Source organism: Halichoerus grypus, chromosome 2 (assembly GCF_964656455.1).
Source record: "Halichoerus grypus chromosome 2, mHalGry1.hap1.1, whole genome shotgun sequence".
Taxonomy (NCBI): domain Eukaryota; kingdom Metazoa; phylum Chordata; class Mammalia; order Carnivora; family Phocidae; genus Halichoerus; species Halichoerus grypus.
The window spans coordinates 154071983-154095086 of NC_135713.1; the positions used below are offsets into that span (position 1 = coordinate 154071983).

The window sequence follows — 23104 nt, forward strand, 5'->3', positions numbered from 1 at the left end:
ACATATATGCATGGGGGGCACCTGGCTGGCTTAGTCGGTAGAGCATGTGACTCCTGATCTCAGGGTCATGAGTTCAAGCCCTACGCTGGGTGTGGAGCCTATTTAAAAATAAATAATAAAACAGAAATACATAAATAAATGGCAGATACATTTGTTACGATCTCTGTCACTTCCTGTGGACAAATTCTACTAAAAATTAAGTGGATTTTAGAAAACATCGGTTATTAATTACACAGACTAGGGAGCAGGAGGTTTTAGGGGGAGAATGGAGGAGACTAAGAAGCCTAATTATGCTCATTCATATTTCCTCCCTGTGGAAAGAGATGCCAACAGTTATCAGAGCAGTCCTAGGAGAAACCACAAGGTCGGGGCGCCTGGCTGGCTCAGTCAGTTGAGCATCCGACTCTTGGTTTCGGCTCAGACCATGATGTTGGGGTCGTGAGATCGAGCCCCGCATCGGGCCCTGTGCTCAGCAGGGAATCTGCTTGAGATTCTCTCTCCCTCTGCCTCCAGCTTGTGCTCTCTCTTTCTCTCTAAAACTAAATCTTAAAAAAAGAGAAAGAGAGAGAGAGGGAGGGAGGGAGGGAGGAAGGAAGGAGAGAAGGAAGGAAGGAGAGAAGGAAGGAAGGAAGGAAAGAAGGAAGAAAGGAAGGAAGGAAGGAAGGAGGGAAGGAAGGAAGGAGCGAACTCCACTGAGATCATGTAGTTCAAATCTCTCATCTTCAGGAAAGAAGCCCAAAGTGAGCTTTGTCCAAGAGCCCTGCGACTGACATCTGTTGCTAAAGCTACCCAATGTCCTCTACCCTGCTCGATAGCGCCCCATTCCATTTAGGGAATTCTCTCTCTCCCATTGGGCACTTTCTCTGCAAGACCATTCATCCCGGGACCAGCTCTGCCACCATAAATCCAAAGGGGTCTTTCACAGGACAAAGGTGTGTGTGACCCATGCTCACCTCCAGATGCTCTCTGCGGACACTCTGGGAGATGGGTGGACTTCATCCGTCACAACTAAGCAAACCTGAGCACACTACCTTTGCTGTAAGACTATCCCCTTGTGGGGCGCCTGGGTGTCTCAGTCGTTAAGCGTCTGCCTTTGGCTCAGGTCATGATCCCAGAGTCCTGGGATCGAGCCCCGCATCGGGCTCCTGCTCCACGGGAAGCCTGCTTCTCCCTCTCCCACTCCCCCTGCTTGTGTTCCCTCTCTCGCTGTGTATCTCTCTGTCAAATAAATAAATAAAATCTTTAAAAAAAAAAAAAAAAGACTGTCCCCTTGTGAGCCCTACCTCCGGGCCTCACACACCTGAGCACCAGGGTTTCTGTCTGTTTTCGGCTTTCCCCAGCCTCCTGCCCCTTCTGTGAGCTTTGGTATCTCTGCAGTCATTTCCACTTTGCTGACATCAGCCAGAATCAGTCTCCAGTGTTTATGACACAACACCCAACTGGTGCAAGGTGGACGCTAGGGTCCACAGCCCGGAGAGTTCTGCATTCTGGATGAGCGTCCCTGGGAGTGTCAGCCTCCTAGCCGACCTCATGGGATCCTCAGTGTCAATCCCGAGCCCCCCAGGCTGTCGGGAGATAGAAGGAAAAGAGAGGGATTGCTCACTGAGTGATATGCCAGGCATTGGGACATGCTTTCCTCTCGTCCTTGTGCAGCCCGGTAAAGTAGGGCCGGCCCCAGTTTAAGTCTGAGGACACTGAAGAGGAGGAAAAATATTTTCCCCAGGTTACAGAGCTCCTGAGTGACAGCAGAAACTCGAGCCAAATCTGTCCAACTATAAAGCCCAGCTCTTGTCACCTTGTCACACAGCCGCGCCCCAAGAAAGCATTCAGATTTCTGCTTCTCCTCCCACACAGCTCGGTCACTGGGACTTCCGAGGAGGCTTTGGAGGTGTGATTGGGTGGAGGGTTGCTGCACCTACAGGGCAGCGAGGGGGGGTCAGGACGCCAACCAGGAGGGAGCGACAGTGGATTGAGGGGGGGCGGGGAGCACACCGCAGCCTGGGGGAAAGCAGAAACATCCTTGTCCCAGAGGAGTGGAAGTGAATTCCTTCTGCTTTGACATGAATCCGTGCTCCCATTCCCATGGCAACGGAGCATGCCCACTGCCGTCCGTACCTGCAGCTGGGTGAGTCACATATTCGGCACTCGCACTCGCCCAGTCCAAAGTCATTAGCTAATCGGCCTAGAATGTTCGCGCGCTCTGGTGCTGATTGCATCTGGGAGATAAACGGGGTCTGCGGGGGTCCCTCTGAGGCTCTGGGAGCTGCGAGCGCATCTGCTTCGTTTCTGCACAGCATTCATCATACCTGGCACGGTCCCTGCTGACCAAACCATCAAAAGGGAGCTGGGTTCGTCCCAGGGGGGCCCCTCCACCAACACGGGGGCTGGTCACAGAGTGTGAGTGAAAGCCGAGGGCAGGGAACGGAACCGGACGGGCAAAGGGATACGCTGGAGTTGCCTTAAGTGGTTGAAATCAAGAATTGCTGATTTCAGACCCGAGCTCGTTGAGAGATCCTGAAGGGGTGGCATGCGGAAGGAGTGACCCTGGGAGATCCTGCGGTGTGGACCAGGCATCCTCCCAGGCTGAGCTGGGTCCCGTCACACACACGTCCAGAGAGGGTGAGAAGCAGCCTTTGGAAGATGCTGCGTAGCCGCTCGTTCCGGGGAACGCATCATGGCCCAGCTGAGTGACCACAACAGAGAAAAGGGGACAGGGCAGTAAGGGGCATGACATGGACGCCAAGAAGTTCCCAGCACGAGGAGCAGGCCTAGACGCTACAGGATCCCAGCACACCACCCTGGAAACCCGTAATTGGCTCGGAAGCTACTGGCTGATGCTATCGGTCCAACAAAGGGCCTCCGCAGGGCACCGGCAGGTACCCCGCGAAGGGTCCATAAAACCCAGTGGTTACACAAAACAGTTTTTTCCCCGTCTCGGCAAACAGAAAAGCCGCAGTTCCCACTTAGTTTCTCAAGAGTCAGTCACGAGGTTCGGGTGTGCGCAGGGAAAACCCAAAAGGGAAAATCCATCGGAGAAGGAGAGTCCAGAGTAGAGGGATGTCCCACGTGCACAGGCGGCAGAGTGAGCTTGGCGGGCGTCTCCGGGAGGGCTGGGCACACAGACCGCCCCATGTCTGCTCAGCAGGCAGCCCTCTGCCCGAGGACAGGAGTGCTGATGAGGAACCGGACCAGGATGCTATTTCAGGGGCCCTCATCACCACCACCCCATCGGATTGTGCTGGAACGTGGCCCGTGTCTGTCCCAGCTGGGCAGCGAGCTTGTAAGCTCCTGGGACGCAGACGGCCAAGTGTCCGCGCTGGGTGTCTACACTGCCCACAGCCCCCCAGACCCACCTTGCACACTGAAGACATTCAACAAAGCTTCGCTGAATCATGTGGAAGGAAGGAAGAAGGCATCAGGTGCCTCGGCCACTGGCTGCATCCCAGCACATGGGCATGCCCGGCGAGAGGGAGGCTCCACGCGGCACCAATTTGCACAGCACCGTTTTACAAGTTCAGCCTGTGACCCCAACAGACTCACGGTAAACCCTCACGTGCCAGGGTCTCCGCCGGAGAAATCAATCATCCTTAATCACACAGGGCAAGCCGCCATGCCCTCCTTGTGCAGCAGCTTCTTCCCATGTTGGGGGGGGTGAGGGGGGTGCGAGGCACCAAACCCAGAGAAGGGACATCCCGTGCCGGAGCAGGGACTGGCTGGCAGGATGCAGGGAACCCAAAACGAAGCTTCTCTGGGAAGGGACCATCAGGACTGGAGAAGACAATCAGTCACAGTCCCTGAACTACACCTTCCCAGATCGGACACCCAGGCTGGCAAATTAAGTGAAAACAGAGCAGGAAAAGTAAGGTGAAGGGCAGTGGGAGGTCTAGCCTTCCAGTTGCGGACTGAACAAGTCCCGGGGATGCGGGGATGAAAGGAACAGTATAGGGAATACAGATGATGTGTTCTAACAGCGCTGACCGGGGGTGGGGGGCAGGGGCAGCACGGGGGGTAGCCATGCTTGGGGTGAGCACAACATAACGTATAGAGTTGTCAAATCACTATGTTTTACACCCAAAACTGCTGTCACATTGTATGTCAATTATACTTCAATAAAAGGGGGGAAAAGGAGATAAATCTTAAAAAAAATAAGTCTGGGAGAAGCCGGGGCCTCTTTAATCCAATCTTCCAGCATACGAGGTGGGCCCCAAATTTGGCAGAGCTTTGCAGCCAGTGCAAGAGGGGGATGCATTTGGCTAAATGGTCCTCGGTGTCCTTTAAAAAAGCTGCCAGCTCAGGGGAAGTACAACAGTTCATGCCTGAACACCAAAAGAAAGAGCTCCCGTGGGTTTATGGAAAGAGAAGAGGGAAAAAAGTTTTTAAAGATCATGACTTTCTTTTTTTTTTTAAGATTTTATTTATTTATTTGAGAGAGGGAACACGAGCAGGGGGAGCAGCAGAGGGAGAGGGAGAAGCAGGCTCCCTGCTGAGCAGGGAACCCGATGTGGGGCTCGATCCCAGGACCCCAGGATCATGACCTGAGCTGAAGGCAGATGCTTTACTGACTGAGCCACCCAGGTGCCCCAAAGACCATGACTTTCATAGGGCTGTTAATTTTAACCCCTGGTTTGAACCAAGTCCCTAAGAAGCCATCCCCAGGTATCAGTTTTGTCCTCCTGAGGGCTGCCCCGCGTGCTCAGCCCTTGGGTGCCTATTTCATTTGTTTTCAATCCCATGCATGTTAAAACAAAGGCTTTTGAGTTTTCAGCACGGAGGGAAGCACAGAGCGCAATGCAGGGAGGGGCGTGCTGGGATGGGGATCACCTTGAGTTCGCTCCCGTTCATACACGAAAGTCAGTCTTGCTCAAACTTCCAGATTCTTAAGAACAGATCTCTGGCAACCGACCTCCCGACCGACAGAGACGCTGAAAGTCTCGGAGGGGGGCAATGATGCAGGCTTCCGACACCTGACTCTCTCGAGTCACCTAACTTTTGTGGAAAGTCAGTTTGCCTAAAAACTAAGTCCACGTCCCATCTAGATCACGCGAGCCCTCTATACAGCCTCCTGCCCCTGGCGTTCGGAGCCTGGGGGGTTAGGGAGAAACCCAGGTGGGCTGCCACGAAGAGGATGCCCGCTTTCCCCAGATGCGGGAGCATTTTTCACAAATGACAGCGATATCCCCTCAGGCCCCAAGTCACGGAATTGTGGAATCTCGAAGCTAAATGGACATCCCCAGGTTTGGAATGAGGATGCGGGGCGCCCAGAAGTGAAAGGACTTGAGGTCAGGAGCAGGAGGTGGGGACCTCAGCACTCGGTTCTCCGGAATTCTGAAACAAATATTCTTCCTGCTCCATCATCGTCATGTATTCTGGAACACTCCTTAAAAGGGGGGGGGAGGGGCTCCACCGTCAAATGGGCATGAAGCCAAGTCTTCTCAGAGGCCTAATGCAATGATGCAACGCATCCTGAATCCAAATCCTTACTCGCCATCTTTCTCCATTACCTCCACCTTTGGCCACAGGAAGAACCTACCTGGTCTCCTGGTTTTTATGGCGGCCACCACCTCCCCATCCAGGAGCCAGAGCAACTCTCCACAATCATGTCACAACAGATAATCCGCAGACACCGAGAGCAGACTGGCGATCGCCAGGGGGTGGGCAGGGGCTATTTCACGGGTACGAGGAGGTCTCCTTTGGGGGCGATGAAAATGTTTATCGCAAATGTGCTAAATGCCAGTGAATTATACGCTTTAAAATGGCTCATTTTATGTTGGGTGAATTTCATCTCAATTAGAAAAAAAAAATCACAACCTGTTTCAAATCTCTCCAGGGGATCCCCATCTTCTGCAGAGGAAAAGCCCGTGTCCACAGTGGCCTGAACAGCCGCCCTATCTCTCCTTCCCTCCATTCCAGACAAAGTGGAGGGGCCAAGCACGTGCCCACCTCTTGGCCCACATACGTGGACTTTCCCTCCCCCTGGAACATTCATTCCTCAGATATACCCACAGGCTTGTGCCTTCATTTTATCCGGGTCTGTTTAAATATTAGCGACCACAGACCCTCCCCGTCAACCCCATCAAAAATAGCACCTCCGGCAGCCCTATGCTCTGTGGGAGGAAAACAGGATCTCACTAGCTCCGTATCACATCATATAGTTAGTTTACTGTCTGCTTTTCCTGGGACAATATTGTTCTTTCTTTTTTTTTTTTTTTAAGATTTTATTTATTTATTTGAGAGAGAGAGAGAGAGTGTGTGAGAGAGAAAGCCGGAGCAGGGGAGGGGCAGGGGCAGAGGGAGAAGCAGACTCCCCGCTAAGCAGGGAACCCAACGTGGGGCTCGATCCCGGGACTCCAGGATCGTGACCTGAGCCAAAGGCAGACGCTTCACCGACTGAGTCACCCAGGCAGCCCTCCCCAGGAGAATCTAAGCAGTGAGGGCTGGGGCCTTTGTTATCAATATCCCTGCAACACATGCTCAACAAAAACGTGTTGCAAGAATGAATCAATGTTCGTGTGTTCGAGGTTCAACGTTACTGGACCAGGGAAACTCTTTTCCCAAGGGGCATCGCGACACGCAAGTGTTGGCAGGCTGCCTTTGACATATGCTCACGTATTCGTCTCCTTCAGCTGCTGTAACGAATAACCACAACCTTGGTCGCTTCAACCTACACATGTTGTTCTTTATTTGTTTGTTCTTTTCTCTTACAATTCTGGAAGCCAGAAATCAGAAATCAGTTTCGCAGAGTCAAAGCCCTGCACTCACGCTGCAGGTCCTAGGGGATAATCATTCCTTGCCTCTTCCAGATTTCCTGGTGGCTCCAGGCATCCACTGGCTTGTGGCCACATTGCTCTATGCTCTGCCTCCGCAGAGAACGGGAACACATCCTTAACCCACAAAATGATGGGCATGGGAGCTCATCACCCCAGCCTGCAAATACAGGACCACTCTTTGTTGGCTTTCTCTCTAGGTTTAGAAGGTGGTCCATGACACCAAGGAGAACATGGCCCCTGGTCCGTGGGCAGCTAAGCACCAACCTTAAGGCAGTGACTCCAAGATCAGCCTCTTGCAGTCCCTCATCTGCATCCTTGTGGATCACTCCCCAATCCTGTCCCAGGCCCCAATTCACAGGATAAACCACATTCATCCTCCAAGACACAGGCCACTGATGTCTCAAATGCAACAGGTCCAAAAACAAATTCCATTCCCAAACCACCCCCTCCCATCTATGTATACATAGGTATGGATGGATGGATCGATTCCTAGCCCCCCAGAAGCCCAAACCCCAAATCAGACCTCTTCAGTGTTTCCATTGATCAAATTCCCCACACTCCATCACTTCCGACGTGGTCTCGAAAGACCATGAGTTTCATACAGCTTGTTTATTTTAACCCTCGCTTGGAACCAAGTCCTTAAGAAGCAGTCCCTGGGGTTTCGTTTCCAGCTCACTTCCCACCCCCCAGGTGTCGTGAAGGGCTGGCGAGCAGAGGAAGTAAAAAGAAGGAAACTATCACATCTGGGAGAAGGGCAAGGAAGGGACTTCCCAAGTCTTGTCTATTCCACCACTAAGATCTCTCTGAACTTTCTCCCCCCACCGTCCCTCTTCCGTTTGCTAGGACAACATCCATCTACTCAAAACCACCTCTGGCAGGCCCTGCATGGTACACAGAATAAAACCCACAAGTCCTTCCAGGCTCTTTAACGTCCTGGGGAACCAGTGGTGAACGTGTGTTGACTCTCTATCCCCCGGTTTCCTTCTTTTGGGGCTAACACCCCATTTTTCCCATGGGGAGCCACACCTCTCCATTCTCAGGGGTGGGCAACACAACCCACCCCCAGACCCAGGGCGAGGGCCCACAAACCAGCCACTTAGTACATCCCCTTCCCGGGCCACAGTATCTGGCTCTGAAAGGCCACATGACTCGCTCTCCCATCCCTCCGCCAGGCCAGACCAAACACCTTCTAAACCGAAACAAAACAAACACTACTAAAGCAAGTTCCCTCATCGGATTCCCGAGCGCCCCCGTGGAACCTCTGTGCCTTTGCTTAGGCTGATCCCTGGGTCTGGCGCCCCCCCTCGGAACCTCTGTGCCTTTGCTTATGCTGATCCCTGGGCCTGAGTTGCCCTTCCTTCCCTGGCCTCTGGGAATCCTGCACCTCCTTTCACAGTGAGGTCCTCTTCGCCCTGTTCTGAGCCCCTGTGATGTTCTGCACATGTTTACTGCAGAGGCCTGCTTACAGCTGGCCTCCCCCCACCCCCCCAAGGACTGGAAGCCGACGCCGAGGACCACCCACTGTCATCTCTGCATCTTGCCCAGGAGCTGCTCAGTAAATGCTTCCTGCACAGAATGGGAGGAGGAGAGCAGAGCAGAGGGAACACTCTCCCATCTCAGGGCACTCACACACTCGGGAGCGTCCCTGCCGGGTCTCAACCTTCCACAGGCCGCGCTCCCTGGGACACCCAGAATGCGCTGGGCGTGTAAGGCAGGCGAAGCTAGTACAAAGATCTCAAGGGGCCCAGGTGCAAACGCCAAGCCATGGCCTCCCCTGAGCTCCATGGGCTCCCTCCCCTTCCAGGCTGCTCTGTTTTGCAAGTTTTTGCAAACCCATGACCTCAGAACTGTAAAAACTCACACGGGCTCCAGGCCTTTGCAGGCGGGCCCAGCAGGCCCACATCGGGAACGTCAGCCCTCACTGGGGTCAGGAAGGAAGGCCGAGTAAAGATGTGCGTTGGAACCCACTTCCTTCTGCCTGTGAGACACTGGGGTGTCCTCATGCCCTGTATCAGGATGCTCACAGTGCCCCCCTCTCCTCCCCGGGGAGCTCCTCCGGGGACGGGGGGGCGGACAGCCAGAGCTGCGGGAAGGAGAAGGGACCCAGAGAAGAGAGACGCACAGGGACCCCCCACCCTCACCCTGGCCATGAAAGCAGGAGGGGCTTCCTCAGCGGGCGCGAAAACCACAACTCCCCCTCCGCCCCAGGCGGGTAGAGCTGCCCTTTACGATGCCCCCTCTCCCACGCTGCCCTGCAGTGACTTTTGGGCTCAGACATTACCTGAGCTCACTGCACAGAATGGACCTAATGGGAGGACAGGGCGATCAGGTGGCCCAGACCCCACGCAGAAAGGAAGCGGGCGTTTGCCTAAAGTGGGCCAGGCCTTCTGGTCCCAGAGTCCGAGGGAGTGGAGGAAGAGGCTACAGAGAATACGGCGGCACTCGAGGAGGCACGGGGCGCAGCTCAAGGCTCTGGGAGCCACACGCACCCCCCATGCCTGGCACTCCCTTCCTCCTGAATACAAATGATCAAACAAGGTTAGCTGAGGGACAGAGCTGTGGGCCACGGGCACGGAGGCGAGAGATGGGTCCCAGGTGCGCACCTGTCCACACGGTGCGCCCACGACCTTCTCTAGGCGTTTCCTTGCGCTTGTAAAATGAGTCTCCGGGGCCCTTCTGGCATCACTGTGTGAGTCATGGGAAATGCAGTGGGAGCTGGGGATTCCTACGGAGAGCAGCTTCCACACGGCCCTGCAAGGTTTCCACCAGGAACACGGGCATCGGCGGCCAGGCGCACAGCCGGGCCCTCTAACACCCCATGTGCCCATCTCATCGGGCCCGCCCAACACAGTGGGAAAGACTGATCCCACCAGGGCAGAGCCCGTCACCACCGTGCAAACATGCCCACGTGCACAACACTGCATTTTAAAGAGAGCTGCGTGTCTGTGATTTTTGCGAGATTTGCCGCACTGGACGCACCAGCCAAGCATGCCAGGGCGTACGGGGCCCTGTGCCCGGTCCTCCTCCCCAGGCTGGGCACTCGCAAACCTAATGTAACCCCCCCCCAACCTGAGAGCATGATTCGCTCACTTCATCCCAGACTCACTGGAGACTGTCCACCGCCATTTCATATTGAGAAGCACAATGACGGGGACAGCGAAGGACCAAGGCTTTTCTCTTGTCTCCTGCCGGGCCTAAAGAATACTCTTAGCTTACTAGGGCTGGCTAGTGAGGAGGGGGCTGAGATCCATCTATTCACCTCCTTGTTGAGAGTTCTAAAGGCCCGGAAGGAGGCCACGGAAATTTCTGGTTAAAAGATTGGCTGGAATTACACAGGTTTGGCAGATAGTTGAATCGAGATCTTCATCGTCCGTCTAGCCCGGCCAGCAACCCTGTCTCCTACGAGCACACATGATCGACATCTCGCCACCAGACTGCTCAAAAGAATGGTCTCTCTCTGCTTGCGTGTTCCCACCTTACGTCTCTGCTCGGATGCGGGCATGCGGGAAAAACCTGGAACTCCGCTCCGCATGGGCCTCCACTTAGCCCTCATTCCCCCTGGTCTCCTCAAAGCCTTGGCCTTCACGCCCCGAGGCTTTTCCATTGATTTCTGTGATGCTAACCATTTGGATTCCCTCCCTGGCTCAGAGCTAGAGCTGGGTTCCCAAATCCCACCCAGGCTCACACCAAGGATCTCATGACTTCCACATCCTGCCAATGATCGTTTTGGATAGATTTGCCTTCTCTTTCCTCTGAAAGCAACCAGCTCTTGGCTTTCCTCTGGGTCCCACTCGTTCCTTTGTCAGCCCACACGGCGGGGATGGGGTTGACGCCACCTCCCCACCACGCCACCCCATCGTCCGTTCGAAAGCTGCCCACTCGCTGGATTTCTTTCTTCTTCTTTCTTATTTTTATTCTTTTTAAGAATCACCAAGAGTGTAGAATCCTTCCGAGGAGGTTGCAAAGGTAGAAAATGGAGCCAGCAGAGAGGAATGTAAAGCCAAGGGATGGAGCCTTGTGGAGACGTGGCCTGGGCCCCTTCTGTTAGTTATCTACAGCTGCGTAACAGACTCATCCAAAAACGGCTTCAAGCAACAAACATTTACCATCTTGGTTTCTGGGGGGCCAGAGACCTGGGTCCAGTTGGCCCAAACCCTGAGCCTCACTCGGGGTTTCTCACGAGGCCACAATCACAGTGCCCACCGCGACTATAGTCACCCCAAGGCTCAACTGGCAGAGAATCTGCTTCCAAGTTTGATGACGTGGCTGTTGGCACACCTCGGGCCCTTGCTGGCTGGGGAGGCATGAGTTCTTTGCCACATGAAGAGATGCACTCGTCCCTGGCTCCTATCATGATTCCTGTCATCACTTTGGGCAACTGGATCAGACGATTCATCGTACAAGCTGGGCTCTCAGTTTTTCAACCAGCTTTGCTCTTGACCGGGTTGCATGGCTCAAGAGGATGCCTCAGTTTGAGTGCCTTCTCTGAAACTGTCTGAGGGCCTAGGACCAGTAGGGACTGGCAGGACCATCTGAGCAACTCCCTCTCCAGGCCCAAATGGGTCCCCCAGCCAATGAAGCCCATACATAAGGTAGACCAGATGTCCTGAGGAGGCAGCCCAGGATCCTATGAAGATTCCAGAAGGCGAGCCTGGTGAGCACATTGCTCTTGCTGGCTGACATGGTAATTCTTTTGCAGGACTATGGAAGATCAGATACCCTTGGCGTGCTGACTTGGGGTGACTCAAATTGTTTATATGGACAAGAGCCCACACATCCTAGAGGCATCCCTACCTCCACCCCCTCCATGGCCACCTACTCCCATGGTCATCCCCTTGACCTGCTGTATTACAGATCAGTGTTGCTCAAGCCCAGATCAACATTAGAATCACCAGGGGAGCTTTTAAAAAACAGGGTGCCCTGGGAATCTACACGACACCACTTAATTCAGAAGCTCAATCAAAATCAAAATACCCAGGCCCTGTTTTTTTGGGGTTTTTTTGGTTTTTTTTTTTTAAATTCCCCAGATCATTCTAACATTGAGAAGACCTGCTTTAAATGGATGGCCAGGAAGCTCAACTAGGGACTCAACACTTGCTACTGTGCCCTAAGCGTAAGCTCCATGGGCTAATAATCTAGGCATCTCTTGGACACATTAGCGCTGTGGAGTCTTGCTACTCAAAGCGGGTTCCAAGGACAGCAACACCAACACGACCTGGGAGTTCATCAGAAATCCGAATCCACATCGTAACAAATCCCTGGGTGATTCATTCGCACACTCCCGTTTCGAGAAGCACAGCTCAAGCCATGTAGCAATTCTGCTAAAGTTACCCCGTGGACTGTTTTCCAACTTCAGAACAACTCAGATAATGGTCTTGCCTCACACATCACTGAGAAAGTCAGGAGCGACCTGACAGTAATTGTTCATCAACCCACGGCCCAAATTCCATCCTCCACACTACAGTGCCCATGTTCAAAGCCTTCTCTCCCACCACGGTGACTGAAAGGCCCTCCTCCTAGCAAAGGAAAACGACCTGCTTCCTACCTAGCAGCATGTAACACCTAGCTTTAAAAAGAGAGAGAGAGAGAAATATATCCTTTGACCCCACTCCCCCAAGCCCTGCCGATTCCTCTGCTTCTCGTCACAGCAAATATCTTCACCAGAAGAGTTACTCGTGGTCGTGAGCTCCACTTTCTTAGCTCCTACGCTCTCCTACTCACTCCACTGAGCCTGCTCTCCCAATGCCACCCAGAACCGTCATGCTGTTTACCTTGGAATATTCTCGAGTCTTCGGCCAATCAGCAGTGTACCGCATTTCCTCCTTCTGGAAACCATGACTTGTCTTGGCTTCCATGGCATCTCACGTCGCTCAAGTCATCTTTCTGGATCTTCCGCCTACGCTCAATCTTAAATGGGGCAGCAAGCTCCTGCCCTTTCCTCTCTTTTCTATATACTCACTCTCTTCAGTGGCCTGACCCTGTCCCACAGCATTACACACCCTCAATTCCCAGATGACCCTAAATTCTTATCTCTAGCCCTGACCTTTCCCCATGCCCCCCCTGGCTACTTGCTGTCTCTCTAGGGATCCTCAGGAGAAATCTCTAACAAACCCCCCAAAACAACCAATTCCTCACTTCCAAAGACAAAGCAAACTAACACAAAACCTGCTCTCCATGCCTCCTTTTAGAGGATCTGTCCTGCTCCTTAAGCCCAAAGTCGAGGATCATCAAATTCTCCCATCTTGGGACGCCTGGGGGGCTCAGGCAGTTAAGCACCTGCCTTCAGCTCAAGTCATGATCCCAGGGTCCTGGGATCGAGCCCAGCGTGGGGCTCCGTGCTCAGCGGGGAGCCTGCTTGTCCCTCTCCCCCTGCTCGTTCTCTCTCTCAAATACACAAATAAATATAAAATCTTTAAAATAAAAAAAATATTTTTATTTCTGCCATCTTCCCCATCCCCTCCCTGTCCACTCCTGTTGGATCTACCTCCAGAAGTTTTCCAGAATCCATCCATGGCTGTCTCCATGGCCGCCACCCTGTTCCCAAGGTACCAGCAGCTCTCCCGGTCTCATTACAAGGACCTCACTGGTCTCCTGGTCCACCCTTACCCTCTACAATTCACTCTACAAAGTGGCAGCCGGAGTGAACTTATACAACATTAATCACCTTATGTCAACCTTTCGGTAAAACCACCCAAAGGCTTTGCACTACGTTAGAAAAGAGAAATCCAGACTACTGAGCCTAATTCACGGAGCAAGAAAGTCTACCTTGTCTCTCCCTCGCCTTACCTGATTTGCACCGGCCACACAGACCTTTAGCTCCATGCTGTTTGGCACAAAAGGCGGCACCAGCTTCATGTGGCTATTGAAAGTTAAATTTAAATCGGCTAAAACGAAAATAAAATGTCCAATTCCATTCCCATCTCTGCAGAAAGCTCTGCGGACCGTGCTGATCTATCGGCTCCTTGGATAGGGCAGGTTCGGCCCTCCCTTGTGGCCTTGGTCCTGGCCATCACCCATGCCTTCCCCCCCAGCTCTTCCCATGGCAGGTCTAGACATTGGCTTAAACGTCACCTCCTCAGGGAGGCCCTCCTTGAACACTCCATCTTGCAATTATCGCGTCTTTATCTTTCCTGCCACCACCCAGGCCGGGCCTTCATCCACTCCACCCCTGACGGGCCCACAAACGAGCCCTGCCTCTGCCCTCCCGTCAAGCCCACAAACACCAGCAGGCTCACCTTCTGAGGATTCCCCTTGTCCAATCAATTCCCCGCCCCTGCCCCTGCCCCTTCTGGCCCCAAATGGTCTCCGTGTCCCCAAAGGTGGCCTCCTTGTTCTTACCTCAGTGCCGCTGGTAAGGCCCTTCCCTCCGTTTGGGCCCTGTCTCTGTCTTGAAGCCACACCTTCTCTTGCCTTCTCAAATGCCTCCTCATCCAGACGGCGGCCCCTACTCTGGTATTCTCCTGCACTTCCTGTCTGCAGCCTTGCTCGGGCTGCTTACAGACGACAAGAGGCTCTACCTCCCACAGGCAGGCACACAGGTAATCCCTGGGATTCCTCCTAAGGGCCACGGTTTCCAGACTTCACCGAGGATCAGAGCCGCCTGGAAAGTTCATAAGAACACTCAGGGCCAGGCTCGTGGAGGTGGGACAGGGTTTGGGCCTCTGTCCTTTTCCCACATTTCCCAGGTGACCCGGGGACCCACCAAATTCGAGACCCACCGCTTTTTAGAACCTCAGACCTACAACACGGTTGCATGAGCTCTGCCCTTTCCCCCCGGTTCAGAACGTCTGGGAGGTGACTGACTCAGGGAATACCCCCTCCTCCACACAAACTTGCTCTTTCGAGTCTTGAAAAGTGAGTGCCTGTGACAGACTGAAGATGGTCCCCCCAACACAGGTGCATCCTGAACCCGGCAGCCCGCAAGTAGAAACCTCCTATGAGCAAAGGGACTTGGCGGGTGTGATGAAGCCAAGGATTTTGAGACGGGGAGGTCATGCTGGGTTGTCCGGGTGGGCCCCGAATACAATCACAAGGGTCTTTCTAAGAGGGAGACAGGAACAGCAAAGAGGGAAAATGCCATGTGAGGTCAGAGTCAAGGAGAAAAGGCAATACTATGTGAGCCAAGGAAGGAGCCTCTAGAATACGGAAAAGGAAAGACTCCCAGAGCCTCCAGAAGGAACCAGCCCCTTACACCTTAATTTTAGCTTTAAAAGGCTCATTTCTGGAGACGCCTGGGTGGCGCAGTCGGTTCAGCGTCTGCCTTCAGCTCAGGTCATGATCCCAGGGTCCTGGGATCAAGTCCCATGTCGGGCTCCATGCTCAGCGGGGAGCCTGCTTCTCTCTCTGCCTCTGCTCCTTCTCCCTTGCTCATGCTCTCTCTCTCTCTCTCAAATAAATAAACAAAATCTTTAAAAAAAATAAAAATAAAACTGAAGACCCAGGTCCTCAGTGACACTCGCCGTATCTCAAATGCCCCGTTAGTGGCTACAGTCCTTGTTTGCACAAACACAGAACATTTCCGTCACTATAGAAAGTTCTACCGGACTGTGCTGGCTTGGACCATCTCTCCAAGCATGCTTGGCTCCACCTTCACCCCTGCCTAGAAAAACTCAAGAGGGAGAAAAATGCAGCCAGCGCACCCCGTTCTACCCCGGAATTCCCTCTTGAGCATGTGTCTTAAGACACTGTGTCTAGAGATTTCTGGCCCAGCCAGGGTCTGCCTGCCCATTGCAAAGACTCTATCTTTGGAAAGTAGGAAGCAGAAGTAGCAGGGTGAGGCAACGGCCTCATGCAGGGGTGAGGTGGGGGAACATGGAGATTAGAGAGGAAGAAACGGGGGAGACAAGGGGAGCAGCTCAGAAACGGATTCTCGTGATGCTATCAAGAGCAGAGAATTCAGATGTGGAAGGCAGGTCTCCCTGGAGACCCGAGAGCTTGTAAAGCAAGCCTCCAGCCTGGAGAGGTGCTAGACCACTGCTCAGAAGGCTCTGCAGGGCAGAGGGTCTGCTCCCTGTGCCCTTGGGAGGCTGGAGAACCCCATCCACTCACGTGCCCGCCAGAGCGACCGCACGGGGGACAGACGGAGAGAGGAATCAACGGAAAGCAAAGACACAAAACTCCTCTGCACAGAATCTTTAAAATTTGAAAACACCTGGGCTGGCAAGGCTGTGGGACATGGGTACTCCTAGACATTGCTGGTGGGTGGTGGGGGGGGGGGGGATGTAAGCCAGAGCTGCCCCATTGGAGGCAATCTGGCACTTTCCATCAAAATTACAGACACTGGGGGGCGCCTGGGTGGCTCAGTCGTTAAGCATCTGCCTTGGGCTCAGGTCATGATCCCAGGGTCCTGGGATCGAGCCCCGCATCGGGCTCCCTGCTCTGTGGGGAGCCTGCTTCTCCCTCTCCCACTCCCCCTGCTTGTGTTCCTTCTCTCACTGTGTCTCTCTCTGTCAAATAAATAAATAAAATCTTAAAAAAAAAAAAAAATTACAGACACTGGGGGCACCTACGTGGTGCAGTCGGTTAAGCAGCTGACTCTTGATTTCGGCTCAGGTCATGATCTCAGGGTCATAGGATCAAGCCCCACATCAGGCTCCCCATTCAGCGGGGAGTCTGCTTGGGATTCTCTTTCCCTCTCCCTCTGCCCCTCCCCCTGCTCTCTGATTCTCTCTAATAAATAAATCTTTAAAAAAAAAAAAATTACAGATGCTTATCCTCTTTGTTCCAGCCTTTCAACCTCAGGAATTCATCCTTCAGAGATACTCACCCACACGCAGCATGATGGACACACCAAGGCAATCCGCAGCCGGTAAAGGTAATACGAAAAGCCTAGAAGCAATCCACATGCCCGTCAGTGGAACAAGTTCAGGAAGGCATGAAAGAGAACAGGGATCCTTTCTACTGGCTAAACTCCAAGACAGAAGGTTATTGGTTTTAAAACCCACAGCAAGAACAGCAAGGTGCCAAGTCCGGGGGGGGGGGGGCCTAGCACCTGCGTGGGGGAAAGCACAGGCTAGTACATGTGTTTGTAGATGCCTGCATAGTTTCTAGAAGGACCCGTGGGAAACTGGTAACGTGTTTGCCTCTGGGGAAGAGAAGCGACAGGTAGAGGTCAGGTGTGGGAAGGAGGCCAGGTGTGGACTTCAGATTCTCTAGTCCCTTTCAAAGAGCAGACCTGATCTATATTCGATAAGCATCAAATTCACAAGGGAAGGTACGCTTCCGGTGTGTAGACGCCACAGAAAGTTTAAAATGCACTCCCAACACACCCTTCTGCACCCGCCAGGTGAGGGGGCCCACGGTAAAGGCACCTCCGTTCCCTCTCTCCCGGTAGCCGGCACCCCCTCCGCCGTGGGCCAGGGCCTCCGAGGAGGTGCCCAAACTCCAGGCCCTCGGCAGATCGGGGCTGCGCTCCAGCCTTGGAAATGACCAACCAGGGGTGTCCTCCCCCTGCCTCCGTCCAGGCTCCGGGGTCCCACTTCCAACCAGGGTGCCGCCACATCCTGGGGACCCCGATAGAGCTGGGTGCCCACAGCCACCGCCCAGCGCTCCCCCCGCCAGCCCCTCAATCCAGGGAAGAAAATAAAAGAAGTCCCACGGCTGCCGTCTGATAATCACTATGGACACCATACAGCAGCCTGCCTCAGGTCTGGGTCCAATTAACCACCCCCACACAACACCATAGCAACAAAGGTAATATTATTGTTCTAAAAAGAACAAGAAGAAACCACACACACACACACACACACACACAGTGTCATGCGACGGCTTTTAAAACCACAAAGATAACGTTTTTCCACACCCGATGACTCGGGCCTCTCACTTCCGAATGCCGTGGCTTCTTCAGTGTTAAGCGACCAGGCTCGGAGCAATTACGTCTCTACACACCCCCAAGATGTGTGCCCTCCACGGGGCAAACCAGGCACAAGAACGCGTCCCAGGCAAGCCTGGAGTGGAGGCTGCTCCCTCCCTCTGCCTCCCCCTCAGAGGCAGGGAGGCTGGCGGGGGAGCAGAGGGGGTCCTGGCCGGCTGGAGGCTGTCTGGCCAGCTGCCTGTCCTCTCGGTGCCAGACCCAAGCTGGGCACTGGGGTTTCGGCGGTTGCAGCAATGAGCCACGCACTGATCTTCAGACCTAAATGTGGAAAGCATTAGCCCAAATGAAAAGACATAAATCAGGAGGGAAGCTCGTGGCACGGAGGAAAACGGCCCTTCTCAGAGAGCGGGAGCCTGTTGCTGTTGGACAAGGGCGGAGTGAGTCACCAGCCGGCAGGGGGAGGACTGGGGAGGGAGGAGGCGGCAGGGAGGGGAGCCCCCAGTGGGACGGGGCGGGGTGCGGGGGGGGGGGAGCGGTGCTAAAACACAGCTGTGGGTTTCTAGCTTGAGCACACTTCATCAACAGTCTGGGGGGAGGGGGGCCAAATATCACCTCCCTCCCCAACACAGGACGTGTTTCAAAAACGTGTCCTCCCCAGAGAAGACAGCGGGAAGGAGTCTTCCCGAACAGCCAGCTGGTCACCCCCTACGGCCTGCGGCTGCTTCCCGGGGAAGCCACCCTCCCCGGAGCGCGCCGCCCCTTGTCCTCTGCGGCTCCTCCCACCCGTGCACCATACTCTTTGGGGATGCCTGGGTGGCTCCGTCGGTGAAGCGTCTGCCTTTGGCTCAGGTCCTGATCCCAGGGTCCAGGGATCGAGCCCCACCCTGGGCTCTCTGCTCAGTGGGGAGTCTGCTTCTCCCTCTCCCTCTGCCCCTCCCCGCCCCGCTCATGCTCTCTCTCTCCTTTAAATTTAAAAAAAAAAAAATCTGGGGTGCCTGGGTGGCTCAGTCGTTAAACGTCTACGTTCAGCTCAGGTCATGATCCCAGGGTCCTGGGATCAAGCCCCGCATCAGGCTCCCAGCTCTGCCGGAAGCCTGCTTCTCCCTCTCCCACTCCCCCTGCTTGTGTTCCCTCTCTCGCTGTGTCTCTCTCTGTCAAATAAATAAATAAAATCTTTAAAAAAAAAAAAAAGTCTAATAAAAGTTTTAGTCCTGGTCTCCCCCAGAGAGCAGGGCAAACGGCCGGGCCACCTGCAGCCACGGGACGCCCAGTAAGAGCAACCAACAGAAAGCCCTGATTGGGGGAAGGCCTCGTGAGGAGGGGACCCAGGAATGGCCTTATTAGAGGACAGGGTAGAAGAGGGCATTCCAGACCCGGGAACACTCATCCACTCATCCACCCGACAAATGACTTCCTGAGCACCTCTCATAGACCAGACACCATCTCAGGTGCTGGGACACACCGGTCCCAGAACAAAGTCCCGTGTCCTCACGGGACCTGCGTTCTCATGAGGGCAGACACCCAAGCCACGAGAAGTCCCACACACGGGCAGGAGGCCTGGTTTTGCTGGAAGGTGGTAAGCAATGGAGAAAAGGAAGGAGAGCAGGAAACACAAGTGGGCATGGCAGAGTGAGAAGATGCTGAGGGTAATTGGCGGATTCCTTTCCCGGAGGGGGCTGCAGTCCCAAATTACCCCAAACCAAGGGGCTCAAGCCAGCACAGGTCTAGGTTCTCAGGGTTCTGGAGGTCAGAAGCCTGAAGGGGTCTCCCGGGTCTGACGCCAAGGTGTTAGCAGGGCTGACCCCCTCCAGAGGCCCCGGGAGAGAGAACGGATCCCTCGCCTGGCTCAGCTTCCAGAGCCTGCCACGTCGTCCCTTGGCGTGAGGCCCCTACCTAGCATCCCCTAACCTCCTGCTTCTGGTGTCCCGTCTCCCCCTGACCCAGCCGTCTTGCCTGCCTCTTATATAAAGGACCCCTGTCACCATGCTGCCCCCCACCCTGGATAGGCCAGGACCCCCTCCTCATCCCTATAGCCTTAACTTCACTGCACCTGCAAAACCAGACTGCCGTGTGGGTACCCAGCCCGGGGCTCTGGGCTGGACATCTCTGGGGGACCCACGTGGGCCGCAAAGGCCCTCACAAGGAAGCATGCCTAGAACGTCTGCAGGGACACCGTGGAAGCCGGTCTGCAGGGGACGGAGGAGCGGGATGAGGCTGGGGGGCAGACGCTGAGGTCACGTGGCACCCTGCCAGCCACCGTGGTAGCTTCCTCTGCTCTACTCCCATCACCACGTGCTGAGGAGACGTGGGACACAATTGGGCTTGTTAGTTAAGAACAGATGGGACCCTGGCAGAGCGGCCAGGCGATGACCCCAAGAGTCCAGGGGCCCAAGGATGGTGGCTTCAGCTCACCAAGAGGATGGCGGTAGGGGTGGCGAGAAGCAGCTGCATTTTCTAAGAATCTATTTGGAAGGAGGAGCCCACGCGCTTACCTGGCAAACTGAATGTGGGAAAGGGGCCGGGGGTGGGGGGACAACGGGGAGTCGAAGCCTTTGAGGGTTGCGACCCACGCAGCTGGAAGGACGCACCTGCCGTTTACGGGAAGGCTGCAGGGGGCCCGGACCTGGAGGAAGGACCAGGTGTGATGTCTGGAGACCGGGCCTCGGCGGCGGCGGGAGACCAAGAGCAGAGCCTGGAAGCAGGCCTGCTGCTTCCACCAGGGAACACAGCCGGAGCTCTGCGCTGGGAATCCAGGTCTGGACGTGACCCCGCGAGGAATGGGAAGCGCCCAGGGTGTGGAGGCGGCCGCGGCTACCCTGGATTAATCTGGTGAGCCGGGAACTAGTTGCAAGGCAAGATGACAGAGGCTGAGTAAACAGGGATTTCGCCTTCGCCCTCAATTGCTCAACCCAGCATTTTCCACTTCCCACGGCCCACAGGGCGGGAACGGAGTTGCAGGGCAGGGAGGGGGTGGGCGGGATTCAGGAATGCGGTCCTAACAGGCTCCAAAATCCTGAGCAGCGACCAGCTCCCAGCTCCCTCGCTCACTACCTGGTCAGCCCCTGGGGCTCTGACCGTCCATCCGCAGGGAGATTCAGGAAGCCTCTTGCATCTCAGAGCTGGCGGCGTGGTCCTCCTCCGGGGAACCTGCACATCACGAGGACAGACAGCAGGGCCGAGGGCAGGCGGCCAGACAGTGTGGGCACCTCCCCGGGGACGCAGCTCTCCCCCTCCCACTGGACACTAGCAAGCGCTTTCCGGGCCTTTCCACCCATTCAATTCATCTGACAAATGCTTAGCGAGCAGGTGCTGTTTCTGGACACTTGGGGCACATCAGTGAACAAAACAGAAGGGGAAAAAAGGAAGAAAAAAAAAACCCTCTGCCTTCACTGAGTGTTGATTCCAGCATGGGGGGCGGGGGGGCAGAGAATCAAAACAAGAGATAAGTAAACTACAGAGAATGTGACACGGGGACAAGGAGACAGAACAAGGTAAGGGGAGCCAGGAGTTTGGGGTAGGCTGCAGGGTGGGTGGCAATTTTCAACAGTGTGAGATGTTTGAGGTGGAAGATCCTTCCAGCTCTTCGGCACCCTTTCTTCCTTCTGCCCCTCACCAGTTCACCCAGCAGTTCCTGGAGCTCACCACAGGCCTGTCCCCAGGCACGCTGCTCCCACAAAGCGTGCATTTTATTCAGGGGGACTCATTCCAGAAGGGCACGAAGGAGCAGAAAGTCGTCTCGTGGGATTCCTGCGAGCGCGCCCATCGTTACAGAACGTAAAGCCTGCTCGGTGGAGGACAGCACTGGGGGACCCTCCCGAGACTGCCTGGTTCTTGGTCAGGGCCCCCAGTCGGCTTCCTTCCTCCCACTTCCCGCCCCTTCCGCCATCACCACCACGACCATCATGACCCGGGTTAGCGAAAACTGCGCTCTTCTCAGCTCCAGAACCACGACTCTTGGAAGCCACCCACAGAATGCCCTTGCAGCTGGCCCAGCTGCCGTCCCAAAGCATCCACTGGTTTCAGGGCCTCCTCAGCTAACTGGTCGCGACATCTCCGGGGGCAGTGCCCACCCCAGGACTGAGGAGGCCCTGCAGGCTACCATCTCCTCTGATCTGAGCATCTCTGGTAGGCGGGGTGATGGCTCTCGCCGGGCTGTGCTCACTCCCGGGGCCATGGCAGCCTGGCGGCAAAGGACGGGCAGGAGGGGAGGTCACACCTAGGGTCTCACGCGTCTGACCCCAACTTGGAACTCTTACCAGCAGCGCTAACCACTGGGCAAATGCAAGTGAGCGGAGCACCCAGGCTTTTCCTGTTTGGAGGAAAGTCAAGGCTGACTTCGGGTACACATCTCTGACAGTGTCTTGGCCTGTGGACCCTCCCATCTCCTCCCACGATGCATCCAGCTGTGAGCCAGCTGGCCTGGGGCTGGCCCCAGGCTCCAGTGGAAGAGACAGCCACCAGGAGCTGCTCTGGCCACCGTCCACCTCCCTCTGCCTTGCCCTAAACTCTTTGGGTCTCATCACCCCCCAGAGTTGTGAGGATCTGAAAAGTTGGAACATCACGGCTTTTCCTTCTTGTCTCACGACTGAGTGTCCCCCAAATGGTTCGGCAAGACCAGGACTCAATCCCTAGGTGGCCAGCAGAAGATCCCAAAAGCACATGGATCAGAGTCGGCAGCTGGGGGCGGGGGGAAGGAGGTGTGAAGAGAAGGCGGCCCCAGGCGCCTCCCCTGCCCATGCCACCCTCCCCCACCTGCCCCCCCCGCCCCGATCCCTCCTCATCATTTGCTCCCCTTCACAGCTGTTCCATGAAAGCAAAGGCCTGCTGGGACCCCAAACTGGGGACACCTAGCTGCTAAACTGGGTGTGCAGATATGTTTAGGATCGGGGAAGTGGAGGGGCTGAGGGGTCCCCACTCCCCTCTATGGGGTGGGGATGCACAAGGAGTACGGGTGAAGCAACCAGCAGCTTCCATCGTAGGCTCTGGCGAGAGACGGTCCGGGTACAAATCCTGTCAGCCTTCCCATCTGTAAAATGGGCCTGGTCACCCCTCGTGTGTGTGTTGTGAGGATCAGATGGGTTAATGAAGAAAGGCACACTGTTTAGCACGGTGCCTAAAAGACCGTGCATGCTCTATAAACACTGTCGATTCTTACTACAGATCTCTGAATCGGCAGATCCGTCTGGAAACGTTCTACCCACCTGAGAGGCCATGGGCCCTCTTACTGGTTAAGAGGATATGGTTGAGGGGCTCCTGGGTGGCTCAGATGGTTAAGCGTCTGCCTTCAGCTCAGGTCATGGTCCCAGGGTCCTGGGATCGAGCCCCACATCGGGCTCCCTGCTCCACGGGAAGTCTGCTTCTCCCCCTCCCACTCCCCCTGCTTGTGTTTCCTCTCTCGCTGTGTCTCTCTCTGTCAAATAAATAAATAAAATCTTTCAAAAAAAAAAAAAAAGAGGATATGGTTGAGCACAGGTACGGAGATCCTGGAGATCTAATCGGGTGCTCCTGAGACTGCGTCCTTGCT

The 23104-nt window shown here is 55.0% G+C and overlaps 1 protein-coding gene across 5 annotated transcripts in view; it reads right to left on the reverse strand.

Annotated features, from left to right (window-relative positions):
* The window catches only part of GAS7 (growth arrest specific 7), a 200569-nt gene that overhangs the window by 127064 nt on the left and 50401 nt on the right, over window positions 1-23104 (reverse strand). Inside the window, exon 1 of one of the 5 annotated variants that reach the window (XM_078067923.1) lies at window positions 20169-20301. The exons of the other annotated variants lie outside the window; for them this stretch is intronic. The gene's annotated coding sequence lies outside the window, so the exon portion shown is untranslated. Of the gene's footprint in view, window positions 1-20168; window positions 20302-23104 lie in introns of those variants that run through there. 5 annotated transcript variants of the gene reach the window in all.